Source organism: Lissotriton vulgaris, chromosome 9 (assembly GCF_964263255.1).
Source record: "Lissotriton vulgaris chromosome 9, aLisVul1.2, whole genome shotgun sequence".
Classification (NCBI taxonomy): Eukaryota; Metazoa; Chordata; class Amphibia; order Caudata; family Salamandridae; genus Lissotriton; species Lissotriton vulgaris.
Window position 1 is genome coordinate 1,179,670,281 of NC_141697.1, and position 18,044 is coordinate 1,179,688,324.

The window sequence follows — 18,044 nt, forward strand, 5'->3', positions numbered from 1 at the left end:
TATAAGAAATGATATTATCCGTTTGGCTCATCAAAGTCACCCTGGTATTACCAAAACTAAGGAGAGGATATGTTCTTCCTATTGGTGGCCAGGAATGGATAAAATGGTTGAAAGGATCATACGTGATTGTGATGCTTACAATATGAGTGATAAGTCAAGAATGACTAGGGTACAACCTATGGTAATAAGAAACAATCCAAAGGGTCCATAGGTAGATGTTGCGTTGATTTAGTTTGACCTTTACATTTTAAAGCATCCCAAGTGTTCATTTTGGTGGTCATTGACATGTTTTCTCGGTGGCCTGAGGTTTTCTTTATGACTAGCATCAATTCGGGGAGCATCATTAAATGTCTTAAATCTTTATTTGCAAGAGAAGGTATGCCAAAATCGGTACTGTCTGATAATGGGATACAGTTTATTTCAAAGGAAATGGAAGAGTTTTTGTTTGCATGTGGAATTGTGCATAAGAAAAGCTCTCTTTATCATCCCGAAGGGAATGGATTGGTGGAGAGATTCAACATGGTGATTAAGGAGTCCATAAGTTTGGCTAAATCTAATTCCTTTGATTGGAGAAGTGAAGTAACAAAAAAGGTGGAGGAATATAGGATTACTCCACACTCTACAACTGGTAAAACTCCATTTATTTTGTTTAGAAGAGAGAACCAAACACTTTACTTGAACCATTTTGGGTTCATGAGTATTCATATGCTAAAGGTAAAGATAAAGCATATGTCTATAAGGAGGTTTTAGATAAAGTAAAACAAAAAGTTGAGCAAAGGAAAAAGTATTTTGATAAAAGGAATGCTGTTAAGTCTATCAAGATTAAAGTTGGTGATTTAGTTGCCATCAGACGGCCTGGTATTATCGCTAGTGATAATTCCAAATATATGAATCCAATGGTTGTTATAAAGGTATTTACAAATGCAGTTAAAACTCAGGATCATCGTGTTTGGAACCTTAATAGAGTGATGTTAATCAAAAGGAAAGAGAAAGTGGAAGAAGATCTGGATCAGGACGAGGAAGAGGGGAAAACAACTGAGTTACGTTCATCTTCAGAAGGACTAAGAAGATCATCTAGAAACACAAGACATCCATGCCATTTTAAGGACTATGTGTAAAAAGTGGTTTGTGATTGTGCTTTAATAATTGTCACTATGCTCTGTAGTGTGTAATTTATTTTAAGTTAGTATTGCATATTGTTTTTTTTTCTCTCTCTCAAATTTAAGGGAGGGGGATGTGTGATATTCTACATAACTCTCTATGATTATAGGATTGGTAGTTAATCTCTATGGTAGTATGTCATGCTGTTCTGGAGTTAGTGATGTAATGCTCAAGAGTTGGAATCCTGTGCTAGGGCCAGATGTCAGTTGGAGTTGACCTGGTTGAATGGGATCTTTTGTGGTGAATAAACTTGCTTCATGACTCACAAACCTGTGAAGAGGAGTCATTTAATTATTACAACAAGGCACAGCAATAGTCATTTTTCGAAAAAATTAGAGCGGAATTTACAGATTTCTGCAGGTGAAGGAATGAAGGGTAATACTTTCCAGATTTTTTTTATGGTTAGAAAGTAGGAGGACATAATGGAATTGATTTGACTTTCTAAGGAGAGTTTATTGCCAAAATAGACTCCTAGGTTTTTTACCTTCTCGACCGGAGTGGGGAGTTCTCCCATCTCTGCAGGCCACCACCATGGTGACCAAAAGGACCTGTCCTTCCCGAACAGGAGAACCTCTGTCTTACATGTATTTAGGAGAATTTCTGACATCCAGTTCTGCACTGTTCGCATACAGTCCTGGAAGCTGTGCTTTCCAGGTCGCTAGCCAGTGATACCACAATCGGAGTATCATCGGCATAGGAAACCACTGAGAAGCTGAATGTCTTAATGAGCCTAGCTAACAATGATACATAGATATTAAATAGCATAGGGCTTAGAGAATGGGGCTTTGCGGGGGGTGGCCGACCGGAGGGAGGCTCGCCCCCCCGGGGATTTTTGGGGCCCCGGGAGGAAGGGAGGGGGAAGAAATTAGACAGGACACAGGAAGGGACTTTGGGCTGGTTGGGCTAGTCAGTGTGGTTTGGGCTCCTTTTGGGCTGGGGGGAATAAAAGCGGCCATTTTGGGTCGCTGTGCACCATTTCGTGGGACAGTGACCCAGCAGCCGGGGGGCATAATTTGAGCGTTGTCGTTTATTCAGAGATTTAGCTGTTTCAAGGGTTGTGTGTGGCTTGTTGGCAGTAGCGGTATTGTAGAGGGCGGTGATCCGGTGCATCGGCTGCTGTGAGTGGTGTGCGCCGGGCGGGGGTTAGAGGGCTGATTGCGAGGTGGCAGGCCGAAGGCGGAGAGTACCTGCTGGTTGATGTCGGCGGAGGCGATGGCGGATCCCAGGGTTCGTGAGGCGTTACACCTCTTGGGGGAAGCTGGCAGGACGGATCTCCTGCGCGACGATGTCCGGGTAAGGCCCCCGCGGCGCGCTGCTGACGGCGCCGCGGCGGCGGTGGCGGCTTGCGAGCCTCCGCGTTCTTGTGCACGGAAGGGGGAGGGGGCGGGAGCGGGGGGTGGAGCGGCGCGAGGCGGCGGTCGGAAGGTGGCTGGGGCGCCAAAGAAGGGAGGAGGAGCAGCGAGGGGGCGCGGTGGCCCTAGGAAGGCGCCGCTGGTATTTGTGGAAGGAGCAGGGGCCCGGGGGGGCGGGAGGAAGCGGGGAGATACGCGAGAGGGAGTCGGGAGGCGCGGTGGGGGGGGACAGGGCATGACAGGGGACGGGGGGGTGTACAGGCCACCCAAGTCACGAGGAGGAGCACCAGGCTGGGGGGGGCGGCAGGGGGAGACAGGGGGCAGGCATTGACAGAACGCGAACGGGGGGTGCCCGGGGAGGGGGGGGATGCCGGGGGGGCCATGATGGGGAGGTGGGGGGGGCGCAAGGGAGGGGGGTCAGAGACACGGTGGGGGAGGAGGGAGCACGGGGGCAGGGAGAGACAGGGGGGGGCTCGCCGCTCTTGATTGAAGAATCGGAGGAGGAGGAGGTGGGGGAGGGTGAGGAGGTTGTGGGCGGTTTGGATTGGGGGTCTTCAGCAGATGAGGACATGGTGGCCCCCAGTAGGCGGGGCGCAGGGAAGGGCGTGGGGCAGAGAGGGGGTGCGAGGGGTGGCGGCGGGGGGCGGAGCGGGGGGGTGGGGTTGCCATGGAGTCGGGGGTGGATGGGCATGGGGGAGGGGGAGGGGGGGTGGTGGAGGGGTCTTCGGGTTCGGGAGGGTGACAGGGGGTAGCGGGGGGCCACGGGGATGTGGGGAGTGCGGGGGGACAGGGGGGGCGTGTGGGAGGGACGGAGGGAGGCGGGGGGCTCGGCGGCAGGGGGGAGAGGTGGGACAGGTGGGTGGGGTGGCGACGGAGTTGGTTTTGCCCCGGCATGCTGGACTTCCCCGTTTTTCTCTTGGCAGGAGCAGTTGGTAAGGGGCTCGGGTGAGCAGCATGCGGCTCCAACCCGCCGAGAGGATGGGCCGGCTCTGCCTAGTACGGGCGGTCGCGCTCCACCGAGGGACCATGTGCATGCTGACAGCGGATGGCAGGGTCATAGGTCTCCAACGCCCCCCTCCCGATGGGTCGCTCCGGCCGCCGGGGGACGGGGATGGAGCAGCCATCTGGCAGGCGATTCTGATTACCAAACTGGGGAAAGGAGAAGGGAGAGTGTGGATTTAGGGACATTGATGGCAGCGTGTAGGGACAAGGCAGGTCTGAGCAGGATGTCCGCAGGAGGGGTTATGGTGGGCGGTGAGAGATGGAGTCAGAAGAGGAAGGGGAACTTCGGGAGGGCGGGGGGGAAGCCTGTAATGTTGTTGGCAGTGTTTTGCAGGTCTGCCCCAGGCAAACGGTGCCGCGAGTGACGGCCCCCCCAGCAGACCTGGTTAGGCGTCGGGATCCGGTGAGGACGCAAGCCTTGACGCCAGGTAAGACCAGTACGGGGTCGGGGAGTGGCTTGGGCGGGCCTCATGGAGGCCAGGCATGTGGGGGTGCGGATGGCGGATGCCAGAGGTCAGTGGGGACGGATGCCGGCGGCGGAGACGAAGTGCGATTGGTGAAGGGCAGATACGTAGCGGATGCTGGGGTGGGTACGGAGGCCGCAGGTGGTGCGGCGTCGGCGAGTACGGGGACGGGGGAAGCGGCGAAATCTGGCAGGTCGGCGGCGTCCAGCGCCGGGGCGAAGGAGAGCTGTGAGGTGTCGGTCAGGAAGTTGCCGTACATGGGAGTGGCGAAGCCACTGGGGGCACATTTGTCGCTGGCTACCAAGGAAAAGATATGGAAAGGGGAGTATGTGGAGATCTTGAGGTTGCTCCACAGGGAGTTGATGGCCAAAGAGGGGTCGAAGGAGGAAGAGCAGGAATTAGCTAGGCGTCCAAAGGTGCCTGTCACCATTGAGAATTGGTCGGCAGCTTTCCTGATATATGCCAGTGTGTACTGTGAGAAGTACCCTGACAGGGCGGTCGTGCTGTTCAAGTACATGGACGTGGTGCGTCGGGCACAAGTGACTTATGGAGGTAATGCTTGGTCGCATTACGATGAGGAGTTTCGGGCGCGCATGGCGTCGGATCCGGAGGCGAAGTGGGGGGAGTTGGATGCGGACCTATACCAACAGACGATGAGTGGGGCAAAATTTGGCCGCACCATTTACACGGCCAGTGGGTTGCCACTGGCGCCGCCCCCCTTTTCGGCCCGCCCCACCCGTGGAGGGGTGGGGGCGGGGGGAGCTGGAAGTAGTCAGAGTGTCGGGACCTGCTGGGATTTCAACAGGGGTTCCTGTCTCAGGCAGGTGTGCCGATTTCGGCACCAGTGCTCCGCATGCGGGAGACGCCACCCGGAGGCGCGATGCTGGGGGCCGGGTGGAGGCCCAACACAGGCCCAGTACCCGGCGCCTGGGCCCAGCAGGGGGAGGGGAGGAGGTAGGCGGAGGCGAGTACCCTGGGAAAAGGCTCGTACGCCGGTTAGGCTGGATCAACTGGAGCCGTTGTTGGAGGCGTATCCGTGGGCGGACGATGCGGCCGTGCTGCGTCGGGGCTTCAAGGAGGGTTTCCGGTTGGGGTACGAGGGTCCACGGATCGCTCGGTTGGCAGAGAACCTGAAGTCCGTGAACGCGCACAAGGGCATCGTCCAGGAGAAGCTCTTTAAGGAAGTGAAGGAGGGGAGGATGGTGGGGGCTTTTGAGGAGGCGCCGTTACCGAATTTGATCATCTCACCCATCTAAGTGGTCCCGAAGAAAGAGCAGGGTCAATTCCGGCTGATTCAGCATCTCTCATGGCCGGAGGGCGCGTCGGTGAACGACTTTATCTCGGCGGAGTTGGCGTCCGTGTCGTACTCGTCCGTGGACGTCGCGAGGAGGTTGGTGACGACGGCGGGTCAAGGGGCGCTCATGGCAAAATGCAATGTAAAATCGGCTTTTCGGTTGCTGCCGGTTCACCCAGCGGATCATCAGTTGCTGGGGATTCAGCTTGATGGGCTCATTTTTGTGGATAGAGCACTTCCTATGGGGTGTTCCGTGTCGTGTGCCTTGTTTGAACGATTCAGCTCCTTTTTGCAGTGGGCTTTTTCCTGGAGCACAGGCTCTGAGGCGATAACGCATTACCTGGACGACTTCTTCCTGGTGGGTCGGCCCGGTTCGACGGACTGCCAGCAGCGTCTGGACAGTTTTACGGACCTGATGGGTCACCTGGGGGTTCTGTTGGCGCCAGAGAAGACGCAAGGGCCCAGCACGGTGCTGTCGTTCCTCGGGATAGAGCTCGACTCAGCGGCCATGGAAGCATGCCTACCGGAGGAAAAGCGGGTAGTTATGGTGGACTTGGTGAAGAGCATGTTGGCCAGGCGGAAGGTGTTGATGCGTGAGGTGCAGGTGTTGCTGGGGCATTTGAACTTCGCTTGCCGCGTGGTGCGAGCGGGGCGGACCTTTTGTCGGCGGCTGGGGTTGGCGTTGTCCGGTTTGACACTGCCTCATCATCATGTGCGGCTGTCGGCGGGCTCGAGAGAAAATCTGAGCATGTGGTTGGCGTTTTTGGAGCGTTTTAAAGGCGTGCCCATGGCGCCCCCGGAGGACTGGGAGTGGGACGTGACGATGTCGTCAGATGCGGCGGGAGTCGGAGGCTTTGGACTCTATTGGGCGGGCAGGTGGTGCGCGGAGCAATGGCCGGAGCAGTGGCAGGCAGGGGGTAGGAGCAATGCGTTCTTGGAACTGTTCCCGTTGGTGGTGGCTGTGACAGTGTGGGCGCGGGAGTTGGCGCACAGGCGGGTGTTGTTCAAGGTGGACAATATGTCAGTGGTGCAGGTGGTGAACCGGCAGTCCGCAAGGGAACCCCAGGTGCTGAAGCTGATGCGCGTTTTCGTCTTGAGGTGTTTGGAACACAATATCTTGTTCCAGGCTCAGCATGTGCCGGGAGTGGACAATGACATTGCGGATGCTTTGTCTCGTTCTCAGTGGCAGAGGTTCCTTGGACTAGCCACGGAGGCGGCGGCGGACAAGACGGAGGTGCCGAAGGAGCTGTGGTTGGTGGGAGAGCGCGGGTCGTTCAGTTGGTGAGGTCGTCCCTGGCAGCGTCCACGTGGAAGAGTTACGAGCAGGCCTGGCTGGAGTTTCTGCGCTTTGGAGCGGTAAGGCAGCGGGGCAAGTGGGGTCGGGAGGAGCAGGTGGTGCGTTTCATGCTGGGGTTAATGGACAAAGGTTTGGCGAGAGTGACCATCGCGGGTAAACTGGCAGGAGTGGCTTTCATGGGCAAGCTATGGTGGGGGTATGCCCCCTCGGCGGGAGAATTGCGGGGGCGGCTTCTGGAGGGTTGGGAGAGGGAGAGAGGGGCTCGGAGGAGACGGACGATTATGGAGGCCATGTTAGAAGGCCTGGTGGGCCGTTTACCGGTGGTGTGCAGTGATCGGGCGGAGACGGTGCAGTTTTCCACATTGATGTCGTGGATGTATTTTGGAGCCTTTCGGGTGTCGGAGTTGGTGGGTTTGAAGGGAGGTACGGGGCTGACGTGGGGGGAGGTGGAGGTCGGAGGCCGGGAGGTTGCAGTGCGGATTCGGCGGTCCAAGACTGATCAGCGAGGGAAGGGTACTTGGGTGTTGTTGGGTCCTGGGGGGACGGAGGCGGTGTGTCCGGCGGAGTGGGGGAGACGGCTGGCAGAAGGAGGGGTGCAGGATGGTGCGGAGGTTTTTGGCAGACGAGGGGGGGCCGTGTGACAGCGGCGCAGTTGTTGTGGGTCCTGGGGCACTCCCTGCGGTCTATGGGTGAGGACCCGGAGGAGTTCGGAACGCATTAATTTCGCATCGGTGCGACGACGGACGCAGCGCGGAAGGGCTGGGGAAGGAGGAGATTAAACGGCTGGGGCGCTGGAAATCAGACTGCTATAAGTCGTATGTCAGGTTGCGAGGGGTAGTGGTGGAGTAGACTTGAAGTTTGGGCTCGCTGCTTACATGTGTCTCTTTGCAGGTGCGGTGGCGGGGCCTACGGCGGCAGCGGTGTCCATATATGTGGTGGGCCATTTGTTTGTAAAAAGAGCGGAGAGGGCCGAGTGGGTAAAATGCAGGAACCTCAATCTGGAGCTGGATGAGCAGTTGTTTAGGTGTCATTGGAGGGGCAAGGGGGGCATGCGTTGGCACGAGTTGGTGCCGGTTTTGAACAATGTTGTGCGGGGGGGGTCTGCCCGGATGTGGTAGTCATTCACCTGGGTGAAAACGATTTGGTGCAGTGTAAGGGACTGGCACTGGTGAAACAAATGAGGAGGGATTTGCTGGAGATCAAGAGGCAGTGGGCAGGGTGCTATGTCATCTGGTCAGAATTCATACCCAGGAGGTGTTGGAGGGGAGCGGAGAGACCAGGTGCTATTGATAGGACTAGGAGGAAGATTAACAGGGAGATGCGGGCCTTTTGTGACAAGGAAGGAGTGGGTAGGATGGAGCACCCGGAACTGAAGTATGGGGCGGTCTATTTTTTCATGGAGGATGGAGTACATTTGTCGAGATATGGGATGGAGCTATATATCGTACAACTGAAGGAGGCGTTAGACCAGGCAATAGGGGTGCGCAGGTATCCAAAGGTGCAGGAGTCCTAGGGGGGGGTTGAAAGCCGTATGGGGCTTTCGAGTGGCGCTTTTTCCTAGTTAAACGGGGGGGGTAGGATAGGAGGAAGGAGTTTTACTGGCTGAGGGGGAGGGAGTGTACATATGGCAGATGTTGAAACAGTTGAGACAAGCGTTTGGGTAATTGATAATGATGTTTATGTTGTTGGCGGGGAACTGTTTAGGGGAGGGGGTGGGGGGTTTTGGTCAGGTACATGTATAATTAGTTAGGCCTAGTTTTGTACGGCAAAGGCCAAGGTTGGGGTATGTTTTTAGGATGCACCTGTTTCCCAATAAAGCGGCCTTTATCACACCTACATCTGTGTCCGGTCGGTTCTTCCCCTCCCCGTCTCCCGATGGGCCCCAAGATCCCTGCAGAACTCCACATGGAAGCGAGAAAGCCTTGGATCTAAACCCGTTTATCTAGATAAACTGCTCTTTTTGAGATTTAAGGCCTTGCCCCCAATCCTTATGCTGCGAGACGGTCAATGTGGATGGTGTGGTTTACAGTGTCAAAGGCTGCGGATAAATCGAATAAAATAAAAGCAGCCCTCCCACCCTTATCCATGGTTATCCTAATTTCCTCCGACATTGTGACCAGGGCGGATTCAGTGCTACGCTGACATCTAAAACCGTATTGAGGCGAATCAAGAAGGTTATTGTTCAAAATGAAAGAGGATAATTCAGAATTTATGGCCTTCTCTATTAGTTTTGCGGGAAGTGGTCGCAGAGAGATTGGCCTGTAGTTATTTGGGTCCTTAGCGTCAAGGTTGGGTTTCGTTAGTAATGGTAGAATGGATGCCCTTTTCCATTCCTTGGGAAAATATCCTTCACAGAACATCTTATTACAGATGTCATAAAGATAATCTGCTATAGTCCTGGATACATGATGCAGAACTTTCGGCGGATATGGATCGAATGGTGAGCCAGACTTAGACTGATTTAACAAGGCCTCTATTGAGTCTGCCTCCTAGGAACTAAACTCATTCAGACTAGAAGGATTGAATAGCTAATGTAGTAACCTCAGGGGATTGTAAGGATCATCCCCTATATGCTCATCGACCAAAAGGAGGATTGGAGGAAGATTTACTACATCGAAAGATGTAGAAGCCATTCCTTTAGGAGGGTCTCAATAGGGTGACAAGTGACAAAAGAGTTGAATACCCATTCAACCTTATTCAATAAGAAGTCAGCTAAGAAATTACAGAAGTCTTTATTTATTTCAGCATAAACATGTTCAGGCAGTCTACTTAACTCACGTACTGTCTTAGAGAGTTCTTTAGGGACATTAACAGAAGCCTGTATTTGATATGTGAAGTAGCTATCTTTAGCATTAGAGACGGCTATTTTATAAGTTTGAAGGGCCTTTTTATAAGATATTTTGTCAGCAGGATCGTATTGCACTCGCCATTTTCTATCCCGCGTACGACACTCTTGTTTCAGACTTCTAAGAGTATCATCAAACCACGGCTCAGTCCGTGAGGACCTGTTATTCTTAGTGACCTTAAAAGGGGTCAGCCTGTTAAGACTGAAGAGGATCCCATTATGAAAGTCTGAAGTAGCCGACTACAGGTATCGGGGAATTTCCGGCTTGGATTTGACCAGCCGTTGCTTAAGAGCATCTGGAGTAATTTTGTGCCTTGGTCTAGTGCTAGTTTTAGATGTTTGGGAACTGCAGATGATACCACGCTTTCTATGGTTAGTGAAAACATGACTGCACAGTGGTCAGACCAGATCAATGGCAGGATGGAAGTCACAGAAAGGTTGGGGTTGTCTGAAATAATTCCATCTAATTTGTGGCCTGTGTTATGAGTAGGAGCCTTTATTAGTTTAGCTAGTCCTCCACTTTCCATAAAATCAAAGAGAAGGACTGTATTACCATCTAAGGAATTCTCAAGATGAAAACTAAAATCCCCTAGAGTAGTAAAATGCGGGGAATTGATTTTTGAATCAAGAAGCTGACTATTATTGTCCAGAAAACCTGCTCTGGGACTGGGGGGCCTATAGATAAGCACCCCATTAAATGCGTAATTATGGGTGAGAAAAATATTTAAAAGACCAATGCTTTACATTTAGAGAGCTCTTCTAATGGACCAGCGGAAACTGTGAACTGTTCCCTGTAGATGATAGCTAACCCTCCACTCTTTCTACCTATCCAGTCAAGTCTAGTGATGTTAAATCCCTGTGGCATATTTGTAGTGAGTCATGACCAGAGGAGGCATCCGCCCAGGTCTCAGTAATTTTTATTTAATGCGATTTTATATAGCGCGAACATTACCCGAAGGTGTCAGAGCGCTTTACAAAAGAACCAGTTGCGTTACATAGGACTTTGAATTACATGAGTTACATAAGAGAAACAAACAGAAAAAATTGCAAATGTACAAGTTGTAAAGTCACTCAAGGATGAGATATAAACAGAGAAAAATTGCAAATGTACAAGTTGTAAAGTCACTCAAGGAAGAGGTATAAACTCTAAAATCACATAGGAATGGTAGAAGGACAAAGGTCTACTACATATACTAGTGGTTAGAGTTCTATATATACAAATAGTAAATTCACTATTACATAGGAACATAAAAAACATTACACAGTTTCATGCCACAAGATAGGTGGGGTAAAGAGCTGGGTTTCGGGGGAAAGTAAAAGGGTCGGAATGAGAAGTGGAGCAGGAGGAACAGGTAAGGGTGAAAAAAGAAAGTTAAAGGGAAACCAAAAGTCAGGGTTAATGTCAGGAAAAACGGTTGGGGACCCGCAAACAAAAAGACGAAAGTAGGGTTCAGATTTTGCAATAAAAACATTTTGGACAAGGAAAGGGTTAGAGGGGGTGGGGGCACAAAGCGCAGTCCAGGGTCACGCAATGTCCAGTAAGTCCATTTATGCCAGAAAGACCGTCAAGATGGAGGATCTAGGATAAACACCACAGCGACAACACTACAAAATGGTGGTGTTGCTGTTTGGTGAGAAACCAATTGGAAAAGCCACAATGGAAAAATCAACCCCCATGTAACAGGATTGTAAGGGGAGGTGGCCACACAAACAGGGGGGAGGAAGGATGGCGAATGCCGGTCAGTCCGAGGTCCCCACGGGCAAAGACACTCGGGCACAGAGCAGCAGTGCCTCCGCTCAACATACCATGCTGGAAGGAGAAGTCCGCTCAGAAGTCCGGCTTGAGTCAAATGAGTAGGCCTCGAGAAAATCAAAGAAAGCCAAGGAATTCTGGATCAGCAAGCGAGTATTTATGAGTGTCGCTATAAATGTTTTGAAAATGGGCATAGACTTAGTGTTGGAATATCCATATGTTTCCAGGTCATTAACTGGATGTAGATTTCCAACAACTGAATGGATTGCATATGAGCCATGTTCTGCACAGTAACAATTCATGTGCTGACTGTTTAGGCACTGTAGTTTGGGATGATGAAAAACTTACCAAAGACATATTGGAAAATAAACATAAACAGCATTTGCATAGCCAATAGGTCTCACCGTTGGGACTTTTTAAGTGTTTTGCTAGAGCTCTTGGGGCGGGGGTAAACAGGGCACCATGGACCAGGGTTGGGAGGCGGGGGTAACAAGGCACCATAAACAATAGGTCGGGGGGATGTGTAAACAAGGCACCACAGACAACAGCAGGGAGTGTCGGAGGTAAACAACGCACCACAGACAACGGGAGGGAGGGCAGAGGTTAAAGAAGGCACCACGAACAACAGGAGGGAGGGCGGGGGTAAAAAAGCACCACGGACAATGGGATGTAGGGCAGGGTAGTAAACAAGGGACAATGGACAACATGAGGGAGTTGGGGTAGTAATCAAGGCACCACGGACAATGGGAGGGAGGGCAGGTGAGGTAAACAAGGCACCACGGACAAAGGAGGGAGGGTGGGGTAAACAAGGCACCACAGACAACAGGATGAGAGTGGGATAAACAAGGCACCACATACAATGGGAGGGTGGGCGGGGGGCTAAAAAAGGCACAGACAACGAGAGGGAGAACAGGGTTGTAAAAAAGGCACCACAGGCTGAATGTAAGCAAAGCATGTTGTTCCTGCAGTAAGATAAACTCAATAAAGAAAATAGTGCTTACAGACTAAATAACACTTACGGTGTAACAACCGAAGTAAAAAGGCCAGTCACCATTGGAGGTTACCAGTGAAGACTAGGCAATACTAAGGAAAGACTAACAAGTCTATTTAGGAATCAGAAGCCAGCATTTACGAAGGACTATGGCACAAGCTAGTGGCAAATCTAGGGGGAGAGTGGGAGGGGCTTTTATTCCATACTCCACTACAACAAGTCTCACAGAGCAACGCGTGCGTGCTGACTGTAGGCTCGACCTAAAAAGGCCTGTTAATTGATGAAACAACAAGGTTTAATGGGAAATTGGTGCTTGTCCTTTGCTAGTGTTGGAAAGGATCCTGAAGTGCACATTTTATTTTTTTACTTAAACTTAATGGTACCACAGGTACTGATATCATTACTGAAGTGACTGAGTATCTACACAAGCATTGCTTTCATAAGGACTTTCTTATGGACTTTTTGATTGCGTTGGTCCATGATGGTGCATCTGAAGTTGCACTATACCAACATTTTTCCACCACTGCTGCTATCCGAAAATGTTGCAGAAAATATTCTGTTCTTGACAATAGTCTTTCTCATTCTTAAAGAATGTTGGTGCTATGTTGGATGCTCTAGTAGGATTGAGTGACTTATTTTGCCAGCTTCAACACCATGAAACAAGTCTTCCAGATGCTGAATATTGCTGACAAGAGCAGTCAGGTTATTTGAATTGATGTAACATCACTGAACCATACAATGAAGAACCCATGTAAGCCTGCAGCAGCCTTTTTTTCAGGGGGTCGAGCTGCATGAAAGGATTAGATTTCCAATGATAAATGCAGTTCAATTCTACTGGAGCCTTGCTGAAAACTTAAAAATAAGATTTCCCACCACAAAATCTTTCCATGTCAGCACTAAAGTGGTGGGCACTCCTCAAGAAGATAGCAGAAAATTGTTAACGCAGCACCTACAACTGCTTTTCCCAGAAAACTGGCCACAAAATAGTTTTGACATTCTATTTAGTGACAAGGATATGAGGCAGCTGTGCAAAATCATGAGACTTAGGGCCATATCTATCAACATCCTCATTTGCGATTCCCAAATAGCGATTTTTTAGAAACTGCTATTTGAGAATTGCAAAACGGGATGTATTGAAGAAATCGCAATTTTTTTGCGAATTCTTAGTATTCCTTAATTGCGATTAGCAAATTGCGAAATCGCAATTAAGGAATACTTTCCCATTCATTTCTATGGGCCAGGAAGGCCCACAGGAATGAATGTGAAGTTATTCTCAATTTGCGATTTGCAATTTGAGAATCGCAAATTGAGAATAATTTCAAGGGTGCAAGGGTGTCATAAGGACACCCTGATGCACTCCTGAAATGAACATGTGTGCGCATATGGCCCACATACATGCCCTAAGGGCATGTATGTGCGCCACATGGCACCTTTACAAATGCCAAAAAGTGCATTTGCGAAAGAAATCGCAAATTACCACCAACTACAAGTTGGTGGTAATTTGCAATTTCTTAATGTGAAATCAAACAGCTTGGGTGCTTCATACATAGCATTTAAGGAATCGCAATTTGCGATTCCTTAAATGCTGACGCAAAATTAAGGAATCTTTAACGATGCGATTTCAATCATACATCGCATTTTCCGAATATTTTGTCGCAAACGCTGCTTTTTTGCGAATCGATGCGTTTGCGACTAAAAAATTGGATAATACGTATGCCCATAAATGTGTTGGATATTTTCACAGGATTTAGAGAGTACAATACTTCCATGCATACAGCTATTGGTGAAAGTTGTTGAAACCATTAATTGCTGTGTCCATCAGTGAATGTGGACATAGTTTTAACTGTATGAACAATCTGCTCACACCGAATAGAAATTCTCTTTCCGCGAATCCTCTGCCATCCCTTCTGTTTCTGAAATGAGTTGACCCACAGGGGGTGGTTCCAGCCTGTGACGAGTTGGGAAAGGGCAGGGTAAAGGCAGCAGGCCGGCGGGAAGTCAAAAACTCGAGTCTGCGCAGTCTGTCATTTTTGAAGACACTGCACAGACTCTGATACCACAGTGCATTTTGTAAGGGTCATGATTAGTGGTGGTATAACACACATGTATGACACTACACGGCACTGGCTGCTAGGAGTTGACTTGAGGCAGCATGGTGCTAAGGTGGTGATGCGTGTAGTGCGGTTAGCACTCTAGCAGACGCACGTACGCATCCACGCATCCGCAGGCCAGGCGTGGCCTGCGGGGTCCAATAAAAGAAGGACGCGCGCTCGGGCACGTCACTTCCGAATGAGACGAGTGTGTGGTTTACTGGCTGACGCTCCGCGCTACCACCCCTGCGCACGTGGCCATGCTGGTCGCTTAGGCCTACCCACACACCCTCACCACATTGGCGACGAGGGTGGGATACCGACCCTCGTTCCTTTTCATCGGGTGGTACCACCTGCATTAGCCCGCGGTGCCTACCGCGAGGACACCAACGTGCCATCATTCCGGTGTGCCCGCACCAGTGACCATCGGAGAAAGGAGTCGAGATTGCCTGACGAGGCACACGTGGCACCAGACGCACGCCGAGGTGTATACAGACACCACAACACCGCGGCTCGTCGACCCGCCAATATTCGGGTACCGCCGCCATGGTGGACGAGGCAGCGGCACCGATCATCAACATCCCGTTCCAGCACGCTGCTGCTGGAGTGCTGCCGCCCTTCAGTGAAGCGAGTGACCCATCTACGGCATCACCCCGGTGGAAGGTGTGGCTGGAGAGACTTGAAAACTACTTCGTCGTCACAAGAGAAACGGACGACGCGGTGAAACGATCACTGCTCCTTCATTATGCTGGGGACGAAGTCTTCCGACTCTTCAGACACCTGCCCAATTCAGCGGGGGTAACCACGTATGCTGCTGCGGTCACCGCCCTGATCAACCACTTTGACCCTCAATTGAATGTAGACTTTGAGGTCTTCAAGCTGGGGCAAGCCCGCCAACGGAAGGGCGAATCCATGGATCAATTCCACACTCGGGTCCGGGAACTGGCCAGTTCCACGGACGAAGATCAGCCCAAGGCCATCAGGCGCCAACTGATACAAGGGTGTCGGGACAAAACGCTGAGGGGCCACATCCTAAGAAAGCCTGGGATCTCACTTGAGGACATCCTCGTCCTGGCCAGAGCTCATGAACTGTCAGACGCCAGGGCCACGGCCATGGAGCAAGCATTGCATAAGATTCCTGCCAAACCGGAAACGACCAAGAGTGAGCGGGCTGACGCGGTACGGGCACGACCACGTGGCCCAGGAAGAAAGGGAGTCCGGCGAGACGCACCACAGGGCCGGTGTGGATACTGTGGACACGAGCCCCATGCGGCCAGAGACTGTCCTGCCCAAGGTCAAGTCTGCGGGAACTGCGGGATTCCAAATCATTTTGCAGCGGTTTGCCGCAGGAGGAACAAACCCCCAAACTTACAGAAGTCATGGGCAGCCACCAAAGCGGTCCGCCAACTATCCATAGCAGACTCATCCCCGGGGAGGACAGATAAATTCCTGCCAACTTCGCAGGTTGAATCGGACTCCGAGGATGAGGAGGAGGCGTATGTAGTCTCTTTCGACAGGGAACTAAAGATCAGACGACGGCCGCAACCGACATGTGTGATCCATGTAGGTGAGAGCGAAGTGAAGGCCGTTATTGACACAGGGGCCACCGTCAACGTTATGGGCCTACAAGAATTCAACAAGCTGCGCCCTCGCCCGGAAGTCTTAAACTCCAAGACCAAGATATTTGCGTATGGCGCAGACACCCCACTTCCTCTGAAAGGAAAAATAGTCATACCCATACGGGCCGACGAAGTGGAAGTAACCGCAACAATCCACATCATTGATCGAGAGGCTGACACGCTAATAAGCAGCCACACGGCGGAGGACCTGAAGCTCATTGCCTTCGCCAACCACATACGGAACCATCAGGTAGAAGAACTCCTGGAGTGCTTCCCCGAGCTGTTCAAGGGTCTCGGGTGTATCAAATGCGCACCGATAAAGCTGCACATCGACAAAACCGTCACCCCTACCGCCCTCCGCCATCGGAGGATCCCATTTCACCTGCGGCCGCTGGTGGAGAAGGAACTGGCGAAACTCGAGAAATTGGGGGTCATTGAAAAGGTAACTGGGCCCACCCCGTGGGTGTCGCCCATGGTCATCGTCGAAAAACCCAAGCAGCCGGGCGAGGTCCGGCTATGCATCGATATGAGACTGCCGAACGCGGCAATCAAGCGGGAGAGACACCTGACCCCGACGATGGATGACATCATAGTAGATGTGAACGGCTCGAAGTGGTTTTCCAAGATCGACCTCAATACGGGATACCACCAACTGCCCCTCGCTGAGGAATGCCGCTTCATAACCACGTTCAGCACCCACCTGGGCCTCCGGAGGTACAAGCGCCTCAACTTCGGAATATCCTCGGCCGCTGAGGTGTTTCAGAACACCATCAGGGAGCTGCTATCTGGACTGCCGGGAGTCATCAATGTGAGTGACGATATCCTTATCCATTCCGCCACGGCCTCCGAACACTACAAGCACCTGCGTGATGTGCTGAAGAGACTAAGTGCACATGGAGCAACACTCCACAAGGAGAAATGCCAATTCTTTCAGCCCTCGATTGAGTTCTTCGGCTATGTGTTTAACCAGGAGGGGGTCCAGATTGACCCGCAGAAATCGAAGTCCATCAAAGATGCCCCAGCACCACAATCGCCCACGGAAGTGAGGAGCTTCCTCGGAATGGCCACGTATTGCGGCCGTTTCATCCCAGGCCTGGCCACACGCAGCGAGCCTCTCCGAGCGTTGACGAAGGCAGATGCCGCCTGGGCCTGGGGCCCCAAAGAACAAGATGCCTTCCGGAGCATAAAGGAGGCACTTCTAGAGAACGCCACCCTCTCATACTTCGATCCAACCAAGCGGACCGAGGTAATCGTGGATGCCAGCCCCGTAGGGCTTGGGGCAGTTCTGACACAAGAACATGAACCAGGGAAATGGACAGCCTTAGCATTCGCGAGCAAAGCACTAACTCCCACCGAGGCAAGATATGCTCAGATAGAACGCGAAGCTTTAGCCATCAAATGGGCCTGTGGACACTTTCACCTTTACCTGCACGGACAATCGTTTATTATGGTCACAGATCATCAACCCTTGGTGCCACTCTTCAAGGGCACTGCCCCCCATCCACCGCCACGCATCGAAAGATGGGTGATCCAGCTCCAAACATATGATATGGAAGTCATCTACAGACCTGGAGCCAAAAACCCAGCCGACTATTTGTCACGGCATCCATTACCCCGAGAACCGGCAGCTACTGATGAGGAGTGTGACGGCTATGTCCATTGGGTGGCTCTCACATCCTGCCCCCAGTGTATGACTCTAGAGGAAATCAAGGAGGCAGCAGCAGAAGACCGCCCCTACATGCGGTCACTGCAGGCGGTGCAAGAAGGATCCTGGACGGACTACCTCCGACCCCCCACAAGTTGGACGGCGGCGGACAAGTCAACCCTCACAAAGTATTGGCAGATCCGCCATGAGCTCAGCGCCACGGAGGAGGGCATACTCTTAAGAGGGACGCGTCTAGTAATACCAAGGCGACTCAGACATCGGGCCACCCAACTTGCCCACGGGGGTCACCAGGGGGTCACCAAGATGAAGGCGCGCATGCGCAAGAAGGTGTGGTTCCCCGCACTAGAAAACACCGTGGATGAGTATGTCAAGAACTGCATGTCCTGTCAGTTAACCAGCGACCCGGAACGGCCAGTCCCCATCATCACGGAGGAAGCATGCACGGCTCCATGGGAAAAAGTTAGTGTGGACTTTGGAAGCTTCCCTGGTGAGGGACATACCCTGGTAGTC